Source organism: Onychomys torridus, chromosome 6 (genome assembly GCF_903995425.1).
Source record: "Onychomys torridus chromosome 6, mOncTor1.1, whole genome shotgun sequence".
Classification (NCBI taxonomy): Eukaryota; Metazoa; Chordata; class Mammalia; order Rodentia; family Cricetidae; genus Onychomys; species Onychomys torridus.
This window is the reverse complement of record NC_050448.1, coordinates 71987984-72015436: the sequence shown is the minus strand read 5'-3', so window position 1 is coordinate 72015436 and position 27453 is coordinate 71987984. Positions and strand designations below refer to the sequence as shown.

The 27453-nt window shown below is 44.4% G+C and overlaps 1 protein-coding gene across 3 annotated transcripts in view; it reads left to right on the top strand.

Annotated features, from left to right (window-relative positions):
- Positions 1 to 27453, top strand: part of Bcl9 (BCL9 transcription coactivator) — an 85576-nt gene that overhangs the window by 18508 nt on the left and 39615 nt on the right. The window lies entirely within an intron of this gene.

Sequence of the window (27453 nt, the reverse complement as noted above, 5' to 3'; positions counted from 1 at the left end):
CCTTCCTGTTGATCTGAGATATAAAAATAGTAAAACAGTTCTTGAAAAAGATTATTGGGGGTGAGGGGGACTTACTGGGCTATGGAACTGTAGTTGGGTCTGTAAAACCAGGAATTAGGTCAGGTGTGGTGGCACACTCCTTTAGTCCCAACAGTCGGGAGGCAGAAGCAGACAGATCTCTGTAAGTTCAAGGCCAGCCTGGTCTACAGAGTGAGATCTAGGACAGCCTGTGCTACATAGTGAGACCCTGTCTCAAAAAACCAACCAACCAAACAAACAAACAAACAAACAAACAAAAGACAGGAATTAGGACCCTGTGACGAACCTGGTGGAAAGCTGGTTACTAAACTCTTGGAAATAAATATATACTCACATACATACTCAGTGGAACCTTCTAGAAATCAGTCAGGAAGGGTATCTGGGTTTTTTGTTTTGTTTTTTACTCTTTGGCTCTTTGGGGGCCTACCACCCAGCTCCCAAATAAATCACACAGAGACTTAGTCTTACTTATGAATGCCCGGCCTTAGCTTGGCTTGTTTCTGGCCAGCTTTTCTTTTCTCTCTCTCATTCTCTCTCTCTCTCTCTCTCTCTCTCTCTCTCTCTCTCTCTCTCTTTGTTTTGTTTTGTTTTTTAGTTTTTTGAGACAGGGTTTCTCTGTGTAGTTTTAGAGCCTGTCCTGGATCTTCCTCTGTAGCCCAGGCTGGCCTCGAACTCACAGAGATCCACCTGGCTCTGCCTCCTGACTGCTGGGATTAAAGGGGTGTGCCACCGCCTCCAGGCCTACCCAGCTTTTCTTAAATTATCCCATCTACGTTTTGCCTCTGGGCTTTTACCTTTCTCTATTCTATATACTTTTCTTTCCTTCTTATTTGTGGCTGGTTGTGTGGCTGGGGGGCTGGCCCCTGGAGTCCTCTCTCCTCCTCCTTTTCTTTCTTTCTTTCTTTCTTTCTTTCTTTCTTTCTTTCTTTCTTTCTTTCTTTCTTTCTTTCTTTTTTCCTGAGACAGGGTTTCTCTGTGTAGCTTTGCGCCTTTCCTGGAACTCGCTCTGTAGACCAGGCTGGCCTCGAACCTTTCTCCTTTTCTTGCTCCTCCCTCTTTCTTATTCTCTCGTCTGCCAGCCCTGCCTATCCTTTCTCCTGCCTTGCTATTGACTGTTCAGCTCTTTATTAGGCCAATCATTGTTTTAGACAGCCACAGTAACACAGCTTTACAGAGTTAAACAAATGCAACATAAAAAAATGCAACACATCCTTGCATCATTAAAGAAATATTCCTCAGCATAAACAAATGTAACATATCCTAAACTAACATTCCACAACAGGCATCCTTCACTAAGTCATGCTGGTTGAACTGCAAATTTCAGAATAAGACACCAGTATGAAATTAGAGAAGGAAAAATGAATAAGCAAATAAACATCATCTATTTAAACAAGCTTGTTGGTAGGCAAGAGAGATGTAGCATTAGATGGGAGTCCAAGGTAAGACATCTCACACCCAGGAAGCATCACACTATCATAGATCTTCTGGGCTGAGTATTTTAAGCTATTAAAAAGGAGTAATAACAAGGAAGTCTTCATTGGTTCTTTATGATTCTCACACATAATTAATAACAGATGGCTTACAACTAAATAATGTGCTAGAAGTATGTGTGATTTCAATAGCAACAGGGGTATGGACTTCCTGTCTTATTCAGAAATGGAGTCAAGGTCTTTGTACAAAGGAGGGAAGTAAGACTCGTTACTTCCAGAGGGGATGCCCCACCCATCTTCGGCAAGAGAAGCCTTTGCTCTGTGAAGTTCATCGGCACCTCTCTTCCCAAGCAAAGTCACTTAAGACAAATGAACCTCGCAGCTTCATTGATTGAGGGAAACCCCAACACACTAATTCAGTCTTTAAGGGATGCTAATACAAGACTGAAGAGTCAGGGAATCAGCTGAAACTTTTATCCTTTTCTTTTCCTGAAAAGGATCTGCTCAACTCAAAATTAATTGCTGAGGAAAATGGTTTTACATTACTTCCCATAAACCCACCAAATTAGGATCGAAGAACCATGAGTAGCAGGAGCCACAGACACCGGAATCTGTGTCCTAGGGCACTGTGGGCACAGTGTGTAATTCTCTGCAACTCCCAGGTGGCCTTTTCTGACATCCACTCCATGGAAAACAACGGAGAACGATTTCCATGCTTATTTGTGTCTCCCCAGAGCTCTGAAAACCCCATTGCAAAGATTAAAAGGTTAGCCCTTCTCATTCCCTTTTATGATTATTCACAACTTTCTAAGATCACCAAACTGAGCCAAGTGGCCCAAAGATGAATCCTAGGATCTCTTTGTCTATTCGTTCGTGTGTTCGCGGTTCATTCAGCACGTGTTTATCAAGCACCTCCTGCATGCCACGCTCCGCTAGGTACTGACAGGCAGAAAGAGTGACCAAGATTCTGTCCCCGTCCTCAATAAACTGATTTAGGAGGAGAGTAAGACACGCACACAGACAACAATACAACAAATGCTTTAAATAGGTTCAGGTAAAGGAGATCCACATATGATCAGCAAGAGCAGAGACAGTATCCAGGAGAGATGGTGTCACTGGACTCTGGGGAATGCAGAGCATAGGATGCCGACAGATGGAACTGGGGAGGTGTCAGTGCCGAGCCTGCAATTTGCTCAAGTGCAGACAAGCCATGCTGAAGAAGGCCAAGTCGCTACAGGATGCATGCAGAGGAAAGTGGACGAACTGATTTTGGATCTTCTCGGTGGAGGGCTAGAGAATTGCAGTTTGGTTTCCTGGCTGCTGGAGAGCCATCGAAAGTTCTTGAGCAGGAGAGATGACTCAAGCAACCCTTTATTCAAGGGCCGGCATCGGGGTGTTGGCTGCACAGAGCGAAGGCTGAACTCTGGACGCACTGTTGAGACAATTGTTGAGATACCGCAACAGATTGCCCAGGGGAGGGGTGGGGTGAGGTGGGGTGAGGTGGGGTGAGGTGGGGGGGGGGAGGCACAGGCAGCTAACTGGCAGCTTGGGGATGCTCTCAGGAGAATCCAGCCCAGCACTTGTGCATGCACGAGTCCGGACAGAGGGTGGCTGGATTAAGAATAAGCTTTTAAAAAGGCAGAGTAGATCTCATTGTTCTCCTGCTTAATGTCCAAATGGCCCTCACTGCATTTAGAACAAAATCCAAACTCCTTCCCGTGGCCTAACATAAACCCCCCTACTTCCCCACCCCCCCCTCCCACCCACTCCCACCCCTGATGCACAACCTGGTCCAGCTCTGCTCTCACCTCTTCTCTTAACCCCCAGTGCTCCAACTTCGGTCACTTAAGCTTTTCCAGTCCCTCAAACGCACCACATTCATTTCTGCCTCAGGGCCTTTGCATGTCATACTCTCCATGTCCATAGCATTCCGCCCTCAGATCTTCATAGGGCTGGCTCCTCCTAGTCAGGTCTCCACTCTCCACCGAGGCCTTTCCTAAGGCCTCATCTGTCACTCAAGGATACTCCGCCTCATCAGTTCCGTTTCTGTTATTCGTCACAGAACTTACCCTACACAATCTGTAGTAGGTCAGCATTTAAGAGCACTGACTGCTGTTTCAGAGGACTTAGGTTCAATTCCCAGTACCCATGTTCCCGTCCCAAGGAGATCTCACACCCTCTTCTGGCTTCTACAGGCAATGCGTGCATGTGATGGACAGACAGACATGATGCAGCGAAACACTTAGAAATATAAGATGAAAATTAATCTAAAAAACAGAACAAAGCCCATCAAGCATAGCACATGCCAGGTACTTGATAGCTAATCAATGGCTAAACAAGAGGGAGCTGTGTGTCAGGGAGCCCGGCTTGGCATCCGGGTCTAAGGAACATTCAGGTAAACTAGGCAAAAAGTACTTGCATTCCAGAGCTAGAATTTGGGGGGAGGGGGCACAAAGCTTTGACATCGTTGCACAGGAAGATGAAACATCAAGAAAAAGCCACCCACCTGCCCCAGTCAGTGATCCTACCAGCAACTGTTTAGAACCTGCAGGGCATCCATCCACTTTCACCTTCAATATCCAAGCCAAAGAAAGCCCTTTGTCTTGTGGGGATCTTTTCCATACTACCTTGTCTGAAAGTAGTTTCTGCAGGTCCTATTTTGGAATCCGCAAGAATCTGCAGTGCCTAGATGGTGTAAAATATTAATAACTACCACTCACAAACACAGTGTCTCTCCGTTAATGCATCCCATGACCATCTACAATGGAAGAGAAATGATCCTCTGCTTTTGCAGAGGAGGAAACTGAGACTCTGGACATACTAAATCCTTCAAAGCGTGGCCAGTCTGGTGTTCAAGTTCAGCCCCTAGTGGCCCCAGAGCCGTGTGTTTACGACCTTTGCAGCATGCTCAGTGGGGTGGGGGACAGACTTTTCCTTTTGATGAGACTGTGGCTTTTGGAAACAGTCAGAAGCCTTGGGACACAATCTGGTTCTGTGATCTAACAGGAGTCACTGGCTCAACAGCCAGACCCAAGGACGCAGGGGATGCTGGGCTTTTCCACAAACAGCTGCGCGGAGTGCGGAGTGAGAACTTAGTTTTTCACACCTTCTCTCACAAGAGACAAAAACAATTCTTGATTTCTTCAGCCTTCAGTGATCTGTCCCTTGCCTTTCCTCTTGTTTCCCGCTCTTATATTTAAGCATATTTTATAATGTGTTGCCATTTCCACGAAGAAGGGCTGGGCCGGGGGGGGGGGGGGGGGGGGACGACTTGGAAGTCACCTTCTCTGTGAAGGAAACTAGAGAAAAAATGAAGTCTAGAGCTTGGGGCAAAATATTCCTTTCACACTCTTTGAAGTCTGTGGCCACAGGCAAATATGCGAGTCTAGATTTCCTCGTCTGTAAAATGAGAAACCGTTACTTGTTTTCTGCAATGCGGAGCTATGCTGACGCTCAAACCACACCCCAAGAAAGACCTCCGCAGGGCATAAAGTTCTATATGTTTGCAAAGAACCTATTATCCCTGCCTTCATCACAAAATGTGAGTGTCCTCTTTAGAAGACCTAAAACAGTAACTGTGCTCTGTTTGTAAACTACCTAAACCAAACCCATGCCTGCCTGCATTCTTTACTCCAAAATCATTCTCCATCCTTTACCGTCTACTTCGTTCCTGGTCGCCTGGCTTAAATAAAGTCGATGTTTGTCCTGTCCAGTATGGTGGTAGTCGCTGGACCACACAGAGCCACTGAAATGTAAACTAATTAGGAGGAAGTTAGATATTAAAAATCAGTATCTTAGTCACATTGCTTTTATTTTAAATATTGATATAGCCTAATGTAGTCCGTGACTACTGTATTGGACAGTTTATATAGGAAATATGTCCACATTTGTGGAAAATTATATTAAATAGGCCTTCGTGGATTTTTTTCAAATGTCTTTTTTCATGACCTTTTACCTATAGTGAAATTCAACGCACTTGTTACTCAGTTATCAGATGCCTTCTATTTACTCCTAATTAGCCACTTTTCCTCACAAAATCCTGAATAAAAGCAGCTTACGGAAGGGCTGTTTGAGGGGATAAAGTCCACGATAGCAGGGAAGGTACGGCGGCAGGAGAGGCTAGCACAGTAAGTACCTGGGCAGTGAGTGCTGGTCACAGTACACCCGCGTCGAGGAAGCATACACTAAGTGCTTGTGTGGCCTCCTTTCTCCTTTTTATTCTTTCTGGCACCTCAAGGATGGTATCACCCACATTCAGGTTGAGCCTCCCTTTCAATTACTGGCACACCCAGAGAAGCACGTCTTCCAGCCGACGCTAAGTCAGTGGAATTAACCATCATGATCAACCATCAGGACTTCTTTGTTGTTGTTTTTTTAATTTATTGATTTTTATTTTATGTACATTGGTGTTTTGCCAGCATATATGTCTGTGTGAAGGTGTCAGATCCTCTGGAGCTGGAGTTACAGACTGTTGTGAGCTGCCATGTGGGTGCTGGGACCCGAGCCTGAGTCTTGGAAGAGTAGTCAATGCTCTCAACTGCTGAGCCATCTCTCCATCCCCAACCATCAGGACTTCTTAAGACAAAACTACACAGTAACAAGAGTTGGAAGGACATTAGCTTTCATCTCTTTCAACATCCTAACTTTTTTTTAGTTTTTTTGAGACAATGTTTCTCTGTGTAGCTTTGCGCCTTTCCTGGAACTTGCTCTGTAGACCAGGCTGGCCTCGAACTCACAGAGATCCGCCTGCCTCTGCCTCCCAAGTGCTGGGATTAAAGGCGTGCGCCACCACCGCTCGGCCCAACATCCTAAATTTTTAACATGAGAAAAATTGCCCGCTCCATCCCATACTCTCTTCACTGGATCCCACTACTGTTCTTGGTGTCACTGTGGTGGCAGAGGTTTCTGTCCCTCTTACTGGACTTCTAATACCATCTGCTAAGGAGGAAACATCGCCTAAGACACAGCTCGGGCTGCCTGCTTTGCCGGCAGACGTTCTGCCTCTCACCTGGCCGCTGTGGCTGCTGAGCCCATGCTGGAAGGCGAATGTGTACGCACCTGGCATTGGCACCTCTAGAGTCATACATGCCTTGGAAGGCTGGCTGCTTAGGGACTGGAGTATTTGATACCTCAGGACCTGGGATAAAGTCCCCAGACCCAGCTCCATCCCCCGGGATTGGCCTTGCTTCTTTCCATACAGAAGTTTAAATCATGAACTATGGAGTCTTGACGCAAACTGCCAGGGCGTTCAGGATGGGATTGCTGTCCCTCGGGATCACAAGTAGGGTGGATGTAAAAGGCTTTTGTACATAGATCTTGGCACATAGTAGGTACCTGGTGGATTTCATTCTTTTCTCTCTGGCTAGAGCTACCTCTGCCGGGATCCTCACCAACTGCCTAACATTCCTGGATGACCAACACAACACTTGCAATTGGTTTTAGTTGCTAAAACCCCAAATTACTGTTTCTTAAAATTCTTATCCCTTAAAGTAATCTTCACTGAGAATCCACAATCAAATAACCAGTGTACTAACAGCAGTAAAGATCTGAGAGCCAGGCATGATGGCTCTTAAGAGGCAGAAATGGGCAGAGTTCTTTGAATTTGAGGGTAGTCTGGTTTATATAGTGAGCTCCAGAACTACATAGAGATAACTTGCCTCAAAATAAACAAATAAAAATAGAGCGAAATTAAAGTTTATCATGAAGACCTCCAGTGTCTTGTTGGTATAAAAACACATCAAGAGAAAGCAAAGCACAATGTGTTAAGCAGTAAATACGCTGGAAACATCACTGTGTGTTTCCTCTGACCTTCCAACATCCATCTGGACCGAATACCTGTAGGGCCCATCCTTCAGGTGAAACGGATGTTGGGACCTGAGGCAAAGTGACTGGTTACTTGAGGATGGAATATATGTACACGCAGGGCTGAGTCCAGGTTTGGGAGAGCTGGTTTATTCAGTTGGGAGAGGGGACCCCAAAAGAGTCCAACTTCTTTAGGTGTGGTTCCTCAGAAGGAGCCCATGGAGGTGACAGGCTCTGAAGCCTAAGCGCCACTGGTTATTGTCATTTCTATACAAGCCCAACTGTGAGCTTCGTGTTTAAAATGGTGATGGTGTGCATGTGTGATGATTGGGGGGGGGGGGAATCTACACACAGAGGGGGTTTGGATACCCAGGGCGATTGCATCAGATGCCCTATTATCTCATCTATGGATGCTCGTGTGTGTGGGGGGTGGAGGTGGGGTGTTAAATTAGGCCCTGTGGGAAATAGAGGCTGTGAGGTTGGGACGCCCCAAAAGGGGCCAAGAACCTCTTCCTATGTGGGAAGGATTCCCACTTCTGAGCTGATTGCAGTTGTATTTCACGTGGCAAAGGAGTATCATATTCTGGTTTTCCTCCTTTTAATTAAGAATATTTAAAATCTTACTTGTAGATTGTATGTGTGGAGGGGGTGTGTGCACATGAATGCACGTGCCCCAGGGATGAGCTGCAGGATGCAGGTGCTGGGAACCAAACTCTGGTCCTCGGCAGGAGGCCAACCACTGAGCCACCTCTCCACACCCCCCATCCCATTTTTCTCCCCTTTTTTTTTTTTTTTTTTTTTTTTACAAAAAGCCAACTGTTCCTAGCCTCCCCTCTCTTGACACCCACTAACTCCAACAAATGGATTCTCCAAACCCACTGGCTATGGTAATGAGTTCTTATAAAGGTGAATTCATAGACAATATGAAATTTAGGAAATTGTTTTTTGCAGAGAAGTGTTTTGCTGTTGTTTAATGTCCTTAACCAAAGATTATCATTAATGCTCCTACTGCAATAGCAGTAACATCTGTAGGTTTAGGAAGAGGTCTCTACCCTCGCCTGCTTTTCATAAGCATAGATAACTTCCTACATACCCTAATTGAGCTGACATTTCACACATATTTGGTCTATGCCTGAGGGAAATTTAGGAGGGAGAGACAAAATGGAATCCATTCATTTATTTCTAAGTCAAGTAAAAGCCATGTGAAAAATATTTCGCTTGAAAAAAAAAAGATCTGCACAACAATTAATGGTATACATTTTTTTTTTTTTTAACCATCAAGCTTGTCAAATAACTGATCCTCGTATTAATGCCTAACTCTGGGGAAGAAGGAACATGTGTAGGGAAATAATGAAACCAGACGTAGTGTTCCTCCACAATGAAGCCTCTAGCACTTCTTGCCCTGGGAGCCCCTACCTCACTTCACCCCTCCCCAGCCCATCCCCGCAATCTCAGGAGCCAATCTCTTCCCTCCTCTGAATGCTAAGCCTCCTTATCTGCTAAGGTGGTGTTGTTAGTGACCCAGCAGCTCTGTCTGCCTTTCTGCTCAACTGCTGGCTATCTGTTTCAAATTGAAGGTTCCCCTGCAGCTCCGACAACCACACTTTGAAGGTGTGTGCAACTCACAGACGCCCAGAACCATTAGTGGCCTTCTGTGAGCTCCTCTCTGAGGCAGAGCATGCTGGCCCCTTTCCTAAGAAAGCGTTTGCCTATCAAGCTTTAGATATGTTAATAAGTTCACCTCCCCGGCCAGTGCCTTATCTTTGTAGAGAGTCCAGGTTGTTTTCTCAAGGCCTTGCTATTTCTCTACTAGACCTAGGATGGCAATGCTTAAGGGCAAAGCACTGTGGTCAGATCATCTCTGGAGACCCAGGAGAGTCAATTCCCCTAATAACTGTCTTTCTGTGTGGGGGGAAATTAAAGAAGGACTAGCCATAAAGATGATTTCTTTTCATGAATGTGAAGACTCCGTGACATCCTGGGCGATGATGGCTGGTGGAGCCTGTGGCTGGAAAAACCCAGCTAGGACTCAGTTTCAGCAGACCTTTAGTGCTGTGTATGTCTGGTGTTCTGTTCCAGGAGGGGTCTGGCTGGCTGGAGAGACCAACTTGAGAGCCATCATGGCGAGCAGCAACCGAAGCTCGGCAAACCACCCCCAGAGAGTATGTTGAGCGAGAAGAGAAGTCTTAGGGTGGAATTTGGGGGAGTCCTTGATATTTCATTTAAGGCAGAAGCTGAGAAAAAGATGAAGGAGGGAGAAGTATGAAAAGACAGTGTCCCTGGAGTTCTGTCCAGAGGCGTTGCGGAGTCTGTGATGCCAGCCTTGCAGAGAAAGCAGGCGAGACGCGGGCTAGAAGGGACCTCGTAGGTTTGCCCATCTGAAGCCATTTGTGACTTTGGCCAGAGCAGTTTCTACAGAGTAGAGTGGGTGTGCTTTTGTGTGATCATCTTTCAGGTGTAGGGACTACATTTTCCAGTTCTTATGTGTGACGTCCCTGGCTGCCTAGTGGTTAGGACTCAGGGCTCTCAAAGTCTTCCATGTGCACACTACACTTTGCTCCCTTTCCTCATCCCGGCTCTCTGCCTCATCCACATTCTCCTTGAACTCATTACACACTGATTTCTAGTCGGTGACTCCTTGACTTCCCCAAAGGTTTTCCATAGCTTTCACCACTGTCCCATTTCCCTAACACCTTCATGCCTCTCATGAGTACCAGACCCCTTGCAGTTATCCACGGGCACCTCAATCTTGCTCTCCCATGGGCATCTTCAGCCAAAAATAAACAAGCAAAACAAAACCATGAAAAGACGCCTCCTTCGCTTTATTTTAGGTGGGGAGAATCACCACCTGCATTCCCTTCCCAGTTAATTAATCATACCAGCTCTCATGCAGTCCCCCAAGGTAAAACCCTTTTCACTAACTGAATTCTTTCCCCTCTTGATTTCTACATCCAAATACTCTTGAGAAGCTGTTGAAACATCACCTGAGAAACATCTCCAAATTCATCGTGTTCTTTTTCCGTCTAGCACTGCGCGCCTCTTGGAGGACGTATTTCACCTTACTTTTGATCTGTGTGTAATCCTACGACTGTGCCTAGCATCCTTATCAAAAGCTCATCACACGTCGGTTGAAGGAACGCTAAGACCTTTTGCTAGCTGGCTGTCTCTTTGCTTACTGTCCTCTACCTGTGCCTCTGCCATTTTGCTCCCCAGCTGCCTGCCAGCCTTGCTCCTTCACATTCCCGTTGTGGGTGACATGCGACTTTTGCCGAAAGAGGATTAAATGCATTAAACGAACTACTTCCGAATTTTCTCTTCCTTCGTCCTCCAGCAGAGAAAAAACAAACAAACAAACAAACAAAAAAAAAAAAAACAAAACAAAACACTTCTCCGATAAAAATGACTTGTAACCTACTCTTCAGGGGGTGGAAGTGGGGGACAATCCTGGGAGAGCTGTCACTCACTCCTTGGCCAGCACATCATATTCCCAAGGCCAGGCCAAATGGAGCTCAGAATAGCCTAGCATCAGCTGAACAAATGAATAAGTGCATATAAGCAAATGTGGAGATGCTGAGGGGAGTTTGAAAAAGACCCTGTGTCAAAGAAGGGCCAGTGGCCCACCGTCACTGAGGACATTTTAAAGACTGTTTAGGAAGACTCATTTCAACATTGAACCTTCAGATAAAGCTCTTTTCTAGGGAAAGCCCAGCCTATTGGTCCTCAAATGACCGTGATGGCCGTAGATCCTTACTTAAATAATACTGAATCATACTTAATATGTAGATAATACTTAAATAATAGTGGATGATAGTTCTGGGACAGACACGAAGAAACCCGCTCCCCTTGAGACTGGCCACATGGAGACAGGACAGCCAGGACCTGGTTAAGTTAACCAGATTCTCCCTTAGGCATGATATGCTGTGATGCTGAGTATTTCCCCAGCCACCGAGGCCCTCTGCTCCCTGGCAGGTTTTCATGGTATGAGAAGCCAAAGACCTTAGCTATATTAAGGAATCAAAAATGGTACATTAAGCCTCTGTCTGTACACCAGAGAAATGAGAGCTGGGGAAATGGCTTGATGATTCATCTTATAAAAGGTTTCCTAATTTGCCAATGGAGTTATTTATTTATTTTTTCATGCTCTTTAATTAATCACATAGTATATTTTGAGGCCTGTTCTTGAGACAGCTTCCTGCCCTCTTTCCAGATTCCTTAAAAGCATGCTTTTCTAATAAGACAACCCAGGGTGCTCTGTGCCCAGGTACCTCACTTGTCACATTTGTATATGAAGGATGTGGAACCAACCTTAGTGGGCAGAATAAAAGGGGGGACGGGTAAAAATCCTTAGTTCCCATTGGTCTTCACTTGTACAAATCCATCCCCAAGGGGGAAAAAACTCTCCAGAGGCCAGGAAGGTACTTAAGAACAGCATTGTCCCCCAGGTAACCATGCAGCAAAGATTATATATGTGGCATGTGTGTATGCGTGTGAGTGCAGGCACATGTGTGTACCTGTGTATCTGTGGGGTGTTTATATTGAGGGAGTATGCTGTTCTCCATAGACTGGAGCATGTGTCAGACACACAATAAAGATTTCATACTTGATAAATATTGAAGGCTTTACAAAGAGCAAAACTTAAATCCCTTCAGTTACAGGTAGGGATGAGGGCCATCCCTTGCAATGGTGACTTGGAGAATATGCTGAGTGAGGTTCTGCTCCTGGACCTGGCATTTAGGAGCAGTGCAGGCTGTGTTTGATTTTAAGTTATGTATTGAGGTCTCAGCTTTCTTACCTTGGATGGGGAGTGTTGTAAAGACGAAGTTCAAAAGTTCAGGTAGAACAGTCGTCAGTCAAGTCTGTGACAAGTGCTGTCCTTCCTAGGAAGAAGTGACTTCTTCAAGTTGTGCAGCTGGTTAGGGAGCAACCTAAAAAATAGCCAGACTTCCGAACTCAGTGCCACGTGCCTTTTGCTCACTACCACTGCTCTGGGCCAGAAAAGACTGCAGAACACCGTCAGAGTGGAATTTAGTTCAGAACTGGGTATTATAGTGCCCTTGAAGGGGAAGCTTAAAAAAATGATGTTACTCATTGAGAAGTACCATGTACCAAGCATCACCCTCCACTCCTTGCTGGAGATGCTATTCATCCCTTGCCCTGGAAACGCCCCAGGATACTGTTATTATCCCTGTTCTAGAGGGAAAGGGAGGGTTAGGCAGCCAAAGAAATGTGCACAGACCTCAGTTTGTCTGGCTGAGCCCAAGCCTGTGAGTACTCTGCCCTGTGGGGGACAGAGAAGGAATATTGACACAGATTGCCTAGAACTGCAGGTAAATGGGAGCCAGAACAAGGCTGCATCAGATAGCCCTTTGCCGCAGGCACTCTCGTAGTGGCTGCTGTTTTCAACACATTTGTGGAGGCGTATAGTATGCCTGGAGCAGATAGGGCTGGTTTCCCTGGGTAGGAGAAGCTGGGATGATGATAAATGAAGAACCTGTCACCATCTCGCCCAGAATTCCACAGGACAAACTCAGAATGCACCTGGATGTCAAGCAAAGGTGCTTCGTTTCCAGAATGGAAAGCCAAATAGTCCAGGAACGATAAGATCACCCTAGTTTTTCTTATGAACTCCTAGAAGTCATCTTTGTTGGTATAAATGAGATCATTTAGCCTAATTAGTTCCAAGCTTAATTAGCAGTAATTATCCCAACATGGGAGTAATATCCGAGCAGGAAGTGCCGAGTCCTCCATTAGATAGATCTCTAATTGGTGTTACAATATTGTAATTAAAGCGTGTTTGTACGCCTGTGCCGCAGCACGCGATTTGTTTCATGTCTGATTAAACAAGGAGGAACTGCAGCCTTTGAAGGGGCCAGAATTTTAGATCTGATTCATGGGACATATCAACCCTGTGACTAAAGCTGTTTGGGGACCTGCTTTTGTGGTCAAGGTGAGCATCCCTCACAGTCAAGGGCAGGGTAAGGGAAGGATGATTCTCCCATAGTCTGCTCAGCCCTCTCTCTCCCATGATGCAAGTACGGGAAAACGGAAGTATTTGGTTGGAGGGTCACTTTGTGAGCATTGCATTTTTTGGAGAAGATTCTTGATATAATTCAAAGAAGGCTGTACAAAAGTAGTGGGGACAGCGGTCATTTTATTGAGTGTTTACGACAAGCCAGAGCTGTGCTGACTGCTTTAAATTTCAACACTCACTAAAACTTTGGTGGGACCCCCTGAGATAGCTTATTATAATCCCCAATTCAAAACAAGACCGGACCTGAAAGGAGGAAGTGGCTTTCCCAGGTGAATTCTGGGTGATCCCTTCTGGGGATAACCTGAATGTCACCCTCCAAGCTACTTCTGACTCTCAGACCACATTATCCCCCCAATATAGACCAGATTAGCTCACCCATGTAGACCAAGTTAGCTTACCCACGCAGACCAGGTTAGCTCCCAGATACAGAACGAGTTAGCTCACCCATGCAGACCAGGTTAGTTCCCATATTCAGATCAGGTTGGTTCCCAGATACAGAACAAGTTAGCTCACCTATGCAGACCAGATTAGCGCCCCGATACAGACCAAGTTAGTTACTCCATACAAACCAAGTGGATTCCTCCATACAAACCAGTTTAGCTCATCCATGTAAACCAGGCTAGGTCCCCAATAGAGACTAGGTTAGCTAATGCATGCACAGCAGGTTAACTAGGGTTTTTATTGCTATGAAGAGATACCATGACCTCGGCAACTCTTATAAAGAAAACATTAATTTAGATGGTGGCTTATAGTTCAGTTCAGTCCATTAGCATCATGGTGGAGAGCATGGCGATATGCAGGCAGACATGGTGCTGGAGCTGAGAGACCTACACCTTGCAGGCAACAGGAAGTGAACTGAAACACCGGCTGGTATCCTGAACACATATGAGAGCTCAAAGCTCAACCCCACAGTGACACACTTCCTCCAACAAGGCTATCCACTCCAAGAAGCCATACCTCCTAATAGCCACTCTCTATGAGACAATGGGAGCCAACTACATTCAAACTACCACACGGTTAGCTCTTCCATGTGGGACCTTGCAATTCTTTAAAAAATTCTTCTCTATTTTCCCCACAAAACCATGACATTTCTGCTCTATTCCTTCCTCTATGTCCAGAACCTAACTATGTTCTAGCAATATAGTGATTATTGAAAATATGAAAGCCAAATTAATGCCCCCACCCATACTAGTCACCTGCTTTATTAGGTTCAAACCCAGGTTTGGTGGTTTTCTGGTCTGGTTTCCATGCTTCCTTTTGTGGGAAACAAATCTAAGGTGGCATTTCTGGGTAATGCAAGTATAGTAAATATACATCTGGGGCATGGGTGGGAGAGTGGAAGTCTTATCTTTGCAAAATGCCATCTTATAATCTTTTAGTAGACCCCTTAACTTCTCATTTATGTTTATCTGCTTAATGCTTCAATTTATGGTACAATTTAGGGATATTTTTAACCCATATCTAATAATTGGTAATTGAATCTAATAGCCCTGAGAGAATTGGAATAAACCAGATAGAATTGATGTGTCTTTGCACATCCCTGGAGTCGGCAGATTCTTTAAATGTACCTAGCACTCCAAACCCATACTTGAGGCGTCCATAACAATGGTTCTGATACATTTCAAGAATGTTTGGTTATTATGATCAGTGACAAAAAAAAAATCTCAAGCATTTTTTTCTATTTAATTTTGCTAAATATTTAAATAAGTATGTTACCTGATGCATTGTGGAGGAATAAGAGGCAGGCTGGATCAAGATGGAGGCAAATGGCTTTAGAGTTTAGAAGTCACTGCTCTTAATTTTTTAAAAATTAGTGTGTATGCGTGTGTGTGTGTGTGTGTGTGTGTGTGTGTGTGTGTGTGCAGGTGCACATGTGCCATGGCATGTGAGTGAAGGTCAGAAGACAGCTTGCAGGAGCTGATTCTTGCTTTCTCCTTACTAAGTCAAATCTCTTCTCTCTCTGCTGCTGGGCTCTGTATCCCAGGCTAGTTGGTCATGAGCCTCCAGTCAGCTCTGCCATCTCCATCATCCCCATCTCACCACAGAGACACTGGGGTTATGGAGGAGTAGCCGCAACCACACCCAGCCTTTTAAGTGGATCCTGGGACCACATTCAGGCTGTCAGGCTCAACAGTGAGCACCTTTACCTTCCATGCTGGCTCCCTGCCTCCACATTACAGCTGTTTAAATTTGGTCCCCACTTATGTAGGGACAAGGAAGCTCAATGATAATTTTTATTTATTTAAAACATTTTATTTATATATATTTTTTATTATGTGTTGCTCAGGATGCCCCCAAATGGCTAGGACCAGACAATTTTGCTTCAGATTCTCAAGTAAATGGGACTATACTTGTGCACTACTATGCCCATCTAGAACTACATTTTACAAACAATGTATAACTGATATATACATAAAATGGAATGCTATCCAGCTCCAAGGAAAAATTAAATCACAAAATTTTCAGGAAAATTGATGGACTTAAAATGTGTAATATTAAGCAAGGCCACATTAGTTCAGAAAGGAAAAAAAAAAAACATTCATGTTCTGCCTCATGACGGGTCCTAACCTATGTAATACACATGTATATAAGCAAACATACAGGTAGCTGTAATACAACATTTAGGAAGGAAGACAAGAAAGAATAATTTTCAAAAGACAGGAATTGGAGAACTGGCTCAGCAGTTAAGCGCATTGGCTGCTCTTCCAGAGTACTGGGGTTCAATTCCCAGCACACACACAGTACTTCACCACTGTCAGTAACATCAGTTTTAGGAGATCTGATGCCCTCTGCTGGCCTCTGTGGGCACTGCATGCTCCTGCTACACATACATGTAGGTGAACACTCGTACAATTAAAAAAAAAAGGACAAAATGCTTAGTAATGAATTTACATATGCAGTATAATTCCTGGAGGCCATTTGAATGCTCTCTAAGGTATAATACAGTGTCACTACAAAATACCTCCATAAACAGTGATGCCCACATATGATTCCATGAGGGGCTGTTGCCCTGCTGGGAGACCTGGCTTTTCAATCATATTTCACACTGACTATTCCTGCAGGATGCAGCTCTTTGCAAGCACTACTAAACTTACTGCATTTTATTCTTTAAATGTAGATTTTAGCTATTCAAACTATAGCAGGTAAAGACTGTTATAAGTATGCTTAAAATACGTTTGAAAACCCCAGACTATCTGGGAATGCTGATGTGTTGTTCCTGAATCTCAAAGAGTAGCATGCCAGGAATCTGAAAACACCAAGATACTTTTTGTTTTCACTGAACAGTATAATTTTGAGTTGTATTGTTGTTGATGAATAAGCATACTTTTAAATTAAAAAAAAACAAAAACACCACACTTAAATATATAAAGATTAACATCTTCGTAGAGATCTGGAGAGATGGTCAGCAGTTAAGAGCACTGACTGCTCTTCCAGAGGACCTGAGTTCAGGTCCTGGCAGCCATATAGTGGCTCACAACTATCTATAGTGAGATCTGATACTCTCTTCTGGCATGAAGTTGTACATGCAGATAGAACACTCGTGTGTGTGTGTGTGTGTGTGTGTGTGTGTGTGTGTGTGTGTATATACTTATATGTGTGTGTATATACATATATTATATATTAAAATTTAAATTATAAATATGTCATATAATAAATCTTTTAAAAAAGATTTTAAAAACCATCTTAGTAGATATATACTTGCCCAAAGTATTAAACTCACAAGCAAAGTAAAAACCTCTTCCTCCATTACATAAGCAGTTCCCTATAATCTGTATGTATGCTGATTGGTCAGGGCAGTATAGGGTACTGAGCCCTGGGTTTCTCACAAGCAAGCCCATAAGCACTAGCTCACATCCCCAGCCAAATCTAAAGGTGTTAGCTTAGCTGCAGAAGGATCCCAGGACCGCTGCCTGCTTGCTAGATACATACTGGGTCACTGAGCCACAGCCCTGACTTTAGATGAAACCTCATAGTTCACACTGAACTTAGAGGTAAATTAACTCACTCTCTAGTCTGGGCAGAAACAGAGAGTGAGAATGAGAAACTCATTACATAGAAACCAAATTCACAAGAGCTCCTAAAGACAATTTTCTTGCATCAGGACTCCGAACCATGGTGGCCACACTTGGTTTCTAGGGGTGCATTTAGATCCAGTACTAATGAGTAGGAGGTGCTGCTGCATTGTGACAGTGGTGTCATCCAGGGTGGGCTCTGGATCTTCCTGGGGTTTTGTTTTGACTAACTTTGAAAGGGTGGGATCGCTCTTGTAACTTCACTTCCTCCTGGTCTCTCGTCGTTGGAGGAGTGAGGTGAGAAACTGAGGACAAATCTCACAAACTGTTACGCCCAGAGAAACGTGTCTTATTTATACAGAGGGCCTCATCATTGCATCATTTTATGGGGCCAGCACTTGATGGATCTGTAGGAAGCCTGTCTGAGAGCAGAAGTATGCACCAATCTTCCTGCAACTATTACATGAAAATTCGATTGTTGTTTTTGTTTGTTTGTTTGTTTGGTGCCTGAATAACCATGACAGTAAAATAATTAGATTTGCATTTTGCCAAGTGACAAAGTGGGCTAAATTCATGGCAATGTGAGCCTCTTATGACACCCATGGAGCATACTAGCCAAGGTCATTGTTGGCTTATTGTATAGTTATAGTTAGGATTTACTGAGCCCTGCAGATGCCAGCCCTGTAAAGAGCTGGTGTGGTCTGGTGGTCCTAAGTTATTTCTATCTCGCTTTATTTATCAAATAACCTATCTGCTATCTCTGTGGCTTTTGGTTTCACCTGTGGCTCTTCGTGGATGGAATTTGACTCTACAGTCTGATATTTCTTTTGTAACTACGGAAGTCTCTCACAACTGAGCAAAGCGTGATTCCCTTACGGGAAACAAAGGGGGGGGGGTGAATGCAGCAGAATTTTCTGGAAGCATTATCTCAGATTGTTGTAACTTTTAATCTTCATTTTAAATATTCTGTTCCAGTGTGTGCACAAGTTTATTCTGTGTCTTAATTTTGGGCTTAGACAATATAACTGATGACTGGCATAGAGTGGTACTGGCTTCAGCTCTACACTCTGTTTTTAAAAAGGCCAAGGTTTTGCTTTGTTGTGCAGACCTTGATTTCTGTTTTTGTTTTATTGAGTCAGGGTTTCTCTGTGTAGCCCTGACTGTCCTGGAACTCACTTTGTAGATCAGGCTGGCCTCAAACTCAGAGATCCGCCTGACTCTGCCGCCTGAGTCCAGTCCCGAGATTAAAGGCGTGCGCCGCCACTCCTAGCTTTAGATCTCGAACGGCTGTCTAATGCTACTTTTGGAGTTTTCTGATCCTAGCATCTGAGCTTTTTAAAGATATATGTATTGTGTGTGCTCTGTGTGTGTGTGTGTGTGTGTGTGTGTGTGTGTGTTTAAATGTCTTCCTGACTCCAGTTCTAAATATGACTACAACCAGTACAATGAATAAAATCTTAATATCTGTAGGGACCGTCTTACTTTGAGAGTAAATATGCATGTCAAATGGGGGCTTATTGCATTGGCTCATCGTATGTAGTTCCAGGTAGTCCACCATTGGCTGCCTCACACTGCAGAGGTTGAGAATCCACGAGTTGCTCAGTCTACAAGGCTGGATGTCTCAGCAGTCCAGATCAGGTGTTAAAGGCCTGGAGGATTGTTGGTCTTCTGTCTGTACTTCTGTCTGTACTAACTTCTGTCTGAATCCTGAAGAAGTTAATTCTAACATGGATGACAGAGTACTGCGGTGTCAGGATAGATGAATTTGTCGGTGAGAGAGAGGGTGAGTAGGAAAAATACAGTTCCCTTCTTCCATGACCTTTCATGTGAGCTGCCGTCAGTGGCCGCTGCCTGAGTTTAGGGTGGGTCTTCAGGTTTCAAACACACCGATCAAGAAAATCCCTCCTGGAGGTGAGTGACCAGCCACCTGTGTTGTTGGTAATTCCAGATGCAGTCAAGTTGGCAACCAATATCAGCCCCCACAGCCAAGCATTTTTTAAAAGTAAGTTGGGGGGGGGGGGGGCAGGAGAGATGGCTCAACCGTTAAGAGCACTGGCTGTTCTTCCAGAGGTCCTGAGTTCAATTCCCAGCAACCACATGGTGGCTCACAACCATCTGTAAAGAGATCTGGTGCCCTCTTCTGGCCTGCAAGGATACATGCAGACATTACACTGTATATACAATAAATAAATAAAATCTTAAAAAAAAAAAGTAAGTTGGTTCCCCCACATCACACACACCACCACTTTCACTCAAATCAAACTTAAAAAACTTCCCCCACTGAGGACAGTGGTTCTCAACCTTTCTAATGCTGTGACCCTTTAATACAGTTCCACCCCCAACCATAAAATGATCTCGGTGCTACTTCATAACTGTGATTTTGCTACTGTTATGAGTCAGAATGAAAATATCTGATATGCAAACCCTGTGGGGGCCATGACCCAGGAGTTAAGAACTGCTGCCCTAATGCCATTGGTATTCTTTTTTTAGATTAGTTTATTAATTATGTATACAGTGTTCTGCCTGCCTGTATGCCTTCACACCAGAAAAGGATGCCAGATCTCAATATAGATGATTGTGAGTCACCATGTGGTTGCTGGGAATTGAACTCAGGACCTCTGGAAGAGCAGTCAGTGCTCTTAACCACTGAGCCATCTCTCCAGCCCACCGTTTGTATTCTTTCTCTCAAGTTATATTCCCTCCACATTCCTAGACAGTAGTAGTAGTTATTGTTGAACAGAGCCTCTAGGTAGCCCCGGTTGGCCTGGAACTAAGAGATCTGCCTGCGTCTGCCGTCTGAGTTCTGGGATTAAAGGTGTGCACTCTGGGTTTCAGCTCCAACTCTAACTCTGGTTCCAGCTCCGGCTCCAGCTGGTTTTCTCTGCTGTCAGCTCTTCCCTCATGCTGGCTAATGGTTAGTTACTCCCATAGCTGATAAATTGGGACAGCTGTCTTTAGAGCAGGGCCTGGCCATGAGGTCCCCTGGCCTTCCTCCCTTCTGCATCATACGCTTTGGGTATATGAGGCATCCCAAAGATGGCTCTTGAATTGAAGAGAGTGTCTGACAGTCCATACACATCAGTTTCTCGGCCTTTCGCCTGAGGAAATCTTTCCGGAAGAGCTCACTTAGGACTTCACATTCAGCCGTGATTCTGAGAACATGGTTTATGTCACACAGCAAGCATAACTTATTTTCTTATTTGTTCGACTTACTCCTTCTGAAGTATAAGGAAAGGACCAAGACCTGAAATTGGGGAATAATGGTTCCATCTCTGCGAAGTTACTGTGAGTGGGGGATGGCCACTCAACTCCATTAGGTTTTAAATTTTAAAGTTATAATCTGAAAGACAAGGAGGGACAGGGCCGGGAAGGACCAATATGCCTAAGGTCCTCTCTAGACTTGAAAATTCTGATTTTTTTAGTTTAATCCCTAGTACTGCTGGAGGGAAAGTTCTGATTTAGGATATATTGATTCCTTGAAGGGGTCATAAACCTCTCAGAAGCAGATTTCTTTTTCTGCCGGTTGAAGGAGAAATGCTCTTGACATAGATGATGCTTAATAGATTCCTCAGCTCTGACTGCTGTCCTACCCCAGAGGAGGGGCCTCTTACGGGCCTCTCAGATCCAGTCTGGGAAATGCTGGGCAGCGGAGGCCATCTCCCTGTGACCGTGCGCAGGGGCACCCTAAGAGCTTTTTGTCTTTCTAAGTAGTTGTGTTTATGGTTTGTGCTGCCTTCCCCAGTAAGATCATTACCTGGCAAGTAATGAGAGCTGTGTGTGATATGGTGGAAATCCTGTCCCTCGCCTGAGATGGAGAAGTCACGTGACGCTGAGTGGGGCCCATTATCACAACAGCACTCGCAGGAATGCTAAGTCTGGCAGACATTAACTGGAGCTCGGCAGCAGCCGGCAGGAGACAGGCTTGCCACCTTGTCACTTTGGGGTGTTTTCTGATTTTCCTTTCCTTGGCGTGAGCATTGAATTCATTCCTCCTTCTTTCTCTTAGGAAGCAAACACAGCCCGGCCCATTTCCTCCATGCGTCTCTACCTAGAAATCCCGATGTGCTCATTCATTTCAGAGCAGAATGTGTTTCCTCTTTTCACTAAATGATGCACAATCCGCTTATTCATCCTCTTGCCTCTATGCCCCCAGCCTGGGTATTGAAATCACTCGGAAGAAGACGCTCCAGCAGGCAGCTGTGCATAAAATAGATGAGCCAGGAGAACTGCTCAAAACCGCTGCTGTGTGCTGGAGGAGCTTTCCTGGGAGGACCAGACGCGGAGGACTGCCTCCGTTCGCTGGGGGAAGCAAGGGGCAGTAGAGAGGGAAGGAAGCCCAGCTCACATCTCAATGTCTAAAAAGTATAAAAAGCAAACGCTCGGAGGCGCTGGGGAAGAGCTGTGGTTTAGGTTTAAACCGCAAAGGAAATGAAGGACGTTACCACTTTACAGACTGTCCTTTGGCCATCGCTGGGGCTCTGTGAGATTCGGGCTGCCTCTAGGAAAAGCTGCTCACCCCAACCCAGCTCCACAAGCACCAGGTCTGTGGTCTTACAAAGTTTAGACCTGATTTTTAAAGGGTAAACATGTTATAAAGAACATTCGTTTCCACACCTGTTGTCCTAAAAGAGAAATGGAAAGCCTTGGAAGGCTCTGGGAACAAAGTGGAGGGAAGCCCTCTTCCCTGTGACCTCACAGTTGCCCCCTTCATGGGACTCTCCTTTGTGTTCTTAATAGAGACCTTGGGACTGTTTTGACTTAACAAAGGTTATTAGTAGTTCTGGTCCTTTTACTGAGGGTCTATTGTGTGCTGTGAGTTTTTTGTTGTTGCTGTTGTTGTTTTTTTTTTTTTTTTTCTTGTATTACTTCTGAGTAGAAGGTGTTATTACTGTTCCTGTTTTTTATACATGAGAAACTGAAGTGGAAAGAAAGAAAGAAAGAAAGAGAAGGAGGGAGGGAGGGAGGGAGGGAGGGAGGGAGGAAGGAAGGAAGGAAGGAAGGAAGAAACCCAGTAAGTCATCCTATGACCTTGAACTTTGTGCTCCAGGTGTAGTTGATGGTAACACCTTGCCACATTCAAGTCTAGTTTTAGAAGTATTTTCGGGCATCAAGTGTCACATCCTTGAAATTCAGCTTTCAAGTTTGGATAATTACAAAGATGACCAGGGGCTAATTATTGAATCCCTTTAAGCTGCAGGTGGTATGTAATGTCTGCCCGGTGTGACAACCGCTTCAGCCTCTTTATTGGAGACTTTTAGAGCTGAATGAAGTGGAAGATGCACAGGCATCGTGTTGCCTGGTGTGTAGTGAACTCCCCCAAACGATCAATACCCAAACCTTCCCTGCATGCGCGCGGGCTCGCCTCCTGAACAAGTCTGTGAAATGCTAAATTGCTTAGGAGAACCCTCCATTCCCTAAACTGCCCTCTCCACTCCCTGCTGCTCTCACTCTTGAGAAAAAGGTACACACATCAAGGCCTAGAGGACTGTTAGCCACTGGAAGAGAGAAGCCTTGCTTCTCAACAGCAAACCAGAAGAGTCGGCTGTTGGATTCCATTCCTCAGGAGTCCGAAAGGGGGTTATCTGGGTTCTATTGTTCGGGGGTAGGAGGGTAGGAAAAAGAGGCTTCCAAGTCCCCCCAGCCTCCTTGTGCACCAGACCCTGGACCCTCATGAAGCCTTTAGTCTCAGGTTGCTTGTTCTGGATGCCTTCACTGAAGGGCCGGTTGCAGATTCCAGGCCTCAGCTGCTTTTGATCAGGCCACTCACTACCCAACCCCCGCCACCACCACTTCTGGGGTGATTTTGCATGAATTTTAGACCCTGGTGACTTTCAGTTGCCTGGGTCTGGTTTCCATTGCAGTTTTATCAGGATTGTACATCTAGGTTGAAATTGAAAAGCTTTTCTTTTTTCCTTCCCTAAGTATTCTATACCAACTTCTAAATCTGGATGTTTCTCCAGATCTTTTTTTTTTTTAAGCTATAATATTTGTATGCTTTCCTGATCACAAAAGTAGAAGCCATGTACAGTAGAGAATCAGAACAGTAAATAAGTAAGTAATTTGGATTTAAAAAAAAAAAAACTTTTTCAAAAGAATTCCTTTAAAGACTAAAAATACAAATAACTTGAGTTGAAAAGGAGATGGAAGAAAACTACCCTCTCCGAGTACTCCGAGTATGTTTGCAAACTGTCATAGAGAGGTGGATCGATTTTTCTGTCCCGACTTTTTTCAGGTGTTTTTTTGTCCTGAGCATTTTCTTGCATACCATAAAGATTTATATCTGTATAATATTTCATCGTATGAGTGTTCTGAGGTTTAATGGTTCTAGACGCCTTTGGATAACATTCTGACTGCATTTCCTTTTGCCTTGTAAATTTTCCCCAGAAAAAGAATTATTACAGCAATTAGGACAAGGAAGATGAACTTGAACTTTTTGTTTTAAAGGATGTTTGTACCCGATTACTTTATTGCTGACAAGCCTGAGAATGGCCTTTTTTAAAGCCTCTCTTGTAGATATGGCCAACTGTAAGGGCTCAGGTGGCTGCTTTGGTACAGGGGTTGTCAAAAGAAGGCCTGAGGACCAGACCTTCCCGTTTGTGTGTGCACAGCTCCTGAGCTACAGATGTTTTACATGCTTAGTAGCATAAGTACAAAAGGAAAGTAACATTCCAGAACATAAAAGTGATGTGAAATTCACGTCAGAATGTCCACGAATGCAGTGTATTTGAAGCTCAGCCGTATTTCTTTGTTTACATACCATCTTTGGTTGTTTTTGCTACAAAGACTGTGTGACCTGCAAGCCCCAAAATAATTAGTCAGCCCTTTACAGAAAACAGTTTGCTGATTTGTGGCCAAGTCTGCAATCTTCAACACTGCATTTGAAAATGTCCATTTGATAACACACCATTAGGTAGAGTGCCGGCCTTGAATGTGTGCATCCCTGGACACAACCCTTAGCATTGTATAAACTGAGTGTGGAGGCTTCTGCTCCAATCTTGGTGCTCCAGGGGGACAGAAGTAGAAATCGACGTCATCTTCAGGTATACACTGTGTTTGAGGCCATTCTTGCATTACCTGAGATGGTGTCTGAAGAAACCAACAAATATTTACCATGCGTTCACAGTGTGCCAAGCCCTCATGGAAAATAAAACATGGGTACATTTTCTTGATTTTTAGTTACATGCTTTTTTGTAAGTTTAAGTGATATTTTTCTCTCTTAATATTCTGTATGAAATGTTAAAATTAGACTCAGGCCATTTGTATTTTATTTGTATTTTTCATCTTTTTATGAATTCTTTTCTTAAGACTTTAAAAGTTACATGTATTTACTTATTTATTTATTTACTTATTTCTGTGTATGTGTGCATCCTCCCATGTATGTAGGTGCATACATGCCATGGTGTACACGTGGAGGTCAGAGGGCAACTCTTGAAACCTTTAAAATGTGAGGTTCAGAGCCGAAACTCAGGTAGCAGCAAGTGCTTTTACACACTGGGCCATCTCACCAGCCCAGGAGTTCTTTATATACTAAGACATTAATTAATTCTCATTCACGTTTGTCAGAAATGCTTTGTTCTCATCAGGTTATCTCCCTTTTAATTTTGTCATATTTTCATGTACAGAATTTCATATGAAATAAAATCCAATTTTTTTCTTTGAGTTTATTCTAAGACTCTCCATCTATCCCTGTGGCCAAGTTTATATAAATATGTACCTATATCCTCTTCCTTTTATTTTAATGGATTCACTTCTATTACATACTTATGTCTTCAGCTGTGGAATTTTGTGTTGTCTGAGATGAGATCTTAAATTCACTCCTGAACAGGAGAGCAATTGTTCCAATATTATTGTTGAGTCAAAATTTTTCTCCACTGAGACGTCACCTCTGCTAAATTCTTATTGTCCTATGGTATGTTTCTGTTCCACACTCCAATTATCATCAAGTGTGTAAGTGTGTGTGTACATAGTCATTGCTAATTCCTTGTGACAACCACTTTGTTTTTCTTCCTTAGGTCTATACAAGACAGAGGCTCTGGCTAGAACTTTGGATTTATGTTTAGTTTTTCCGTTCCTCCCATGTGGGTGGAATTGACTGTTGTGTGGACGTTGATTCTGATTCGTCCATTGTGATCATGAGTTTTGGCAGCGACATCCCCCCTCTTGGTCAGTAAGTCAGGAATGTAGTATCAGTTTATCCATGAAAAGAACACAAACTATCAGGGGCAGTCCTCCCAACCCAGAGACAGAGCAAGGACCAGATCCCCACATACTTGAACCAAGAGCCACAGGGCTCATTCATAACTACTCCAGGCAATAAAGGCTTATGCTTCGTAACCTCACAGGTTAAAGGTTTTCTGGCCAAATAGTATCAACCAGCATAAAAAGAGCAAATCTCAGGAAGGGGCTCCCAGAAGAGCTGTTACATGGTGCAGAGCCCCTAACCTTCTGTTAGCAGCTCACCCCAACCTGCCCTTGGTTCACAGTGGAGTTATTTCATTTACCAGGTGTGAAAATTGGATTTTACCACAGAGAAGGGGAGTTATTACCTACCAGGTCTGCTCTTCAGGGAAGCGGAGCTTGTGGTGGGATTTATTAGAAGAGCTTTGCTATGCGTGGAACTTATAATTAGAGATGTGTTCCTTCCTTTAAAACTGGATTTGCTGTCTTTGTCCTGATGGCCGTGGATCCTTTTTGGTTTGTGTTTTTTCCTTTCCCTGCATTTCTATCTGGCAGCCATCCCCCCTTGTTGCCTGCGTGCACTCTACCTAGGGTCTGAATATTTTATATGGCACCATTCTGCCAACAGGCGACCTCAGGGGTGTGACAGAGGGCACAGCTTGGAGGTGGGGACTGCCTAATGTGTGTCTGTGACTTTAGTGGCATAACAGGGTACTAAGAAGGGAAGGGATGATAAAGTAATGTCCACGTTAAGTAATTGCTGTATAGTCTAGGACTCAGTTTGATGAAGGTATTAGGGTCACTCTGAGGCCCTCTAATGGGAGAACTCAAATCAGGAGTTTAGATTTAATTACCTGTTGTTAGAGGCTATATAACTCAAAGTTAGTGCCTGGTTAACTACATTTGCTCTTTGAAAAGACACCTTGTTTACTATCTTGGTGAAGGGGTGGCTGGATTTATTATTGTTTAGCATTTCTAGCACACTTCGTTCTTGCTGAGAGCTTTAAACTTATTTATGTGTGTCTATCAGTTGCTCTCTGCAGCATTCCCAAGAGATGAGTGGGTGATACATTTTATCATTGCCGAGTTTTCACAACAAGAAAACAGACCAGGAGCTCTTGGGAAGAAAAAGGGCAACTTACCCGAGTTTACAGCCCACAGCTCCTGCCTGCCCTCTCGTTAGGGGACCCTTAATAAAATGGTAATAAGTTCAACCTGTGTCCAGTGTCCTTGTACCACCTGCGCCCTATCCTGCATCCTACTCTTTACAGTGGGATGCTCACCCCAAGTCAAAATTGTGACTTAGTGGGTTCTCTGTGCTGAACACTTCCTGCCTAACATACAATCTCCCCCCAGCCCCCAAGCATTTTACTCCCCTGCTTTCTTCACAGAAGCCCCAGGTATTCCCAACACCCATCTCAACTCAGTGACTCAGCTTTCCTTCGCTCTTCATTGCCCAGTGAGGCATGGAAAGCCCCTCAGCCTGCTATCTGTTACATCTGCCCTTTCCTTCCCTTCCTCTGCCATTTCCACCGTGAGCTTCCATTATCCTTGTGTGGGTCTGCAGAGTAGCCCTGAGCTCCACACACTGCATCCTAAATTGGCCAGCTCCCTTAAGTCCTGTTCTGGCCCTGATCCTTCTGATCCCCCCCCCCGCACCCCCCCCCCCCGGTGTGTTATAAGTGCACCCTTCCTTTTTGGCCCACCTTTCTTTTCCACACAGAGCAACAAGAATACCAATGGAGTTAGGCAAGCCCACTTTGCCCATAGAGAGCAAAGTGACTCAACCGATCTACTCTGCCGCCCCGCCCCGCCCCGCCCCACGCCCCCAGTCATGAAACGTTCAGGTGGACCACCCAATCTATGTTTTGGGGACCCCACAGTGGTCTGGTTCAGTTTATACCTTATCCCATCAGGCCAGGAAACTCTTCTCCCAACACTGTCCCAACTTGTTGAAATT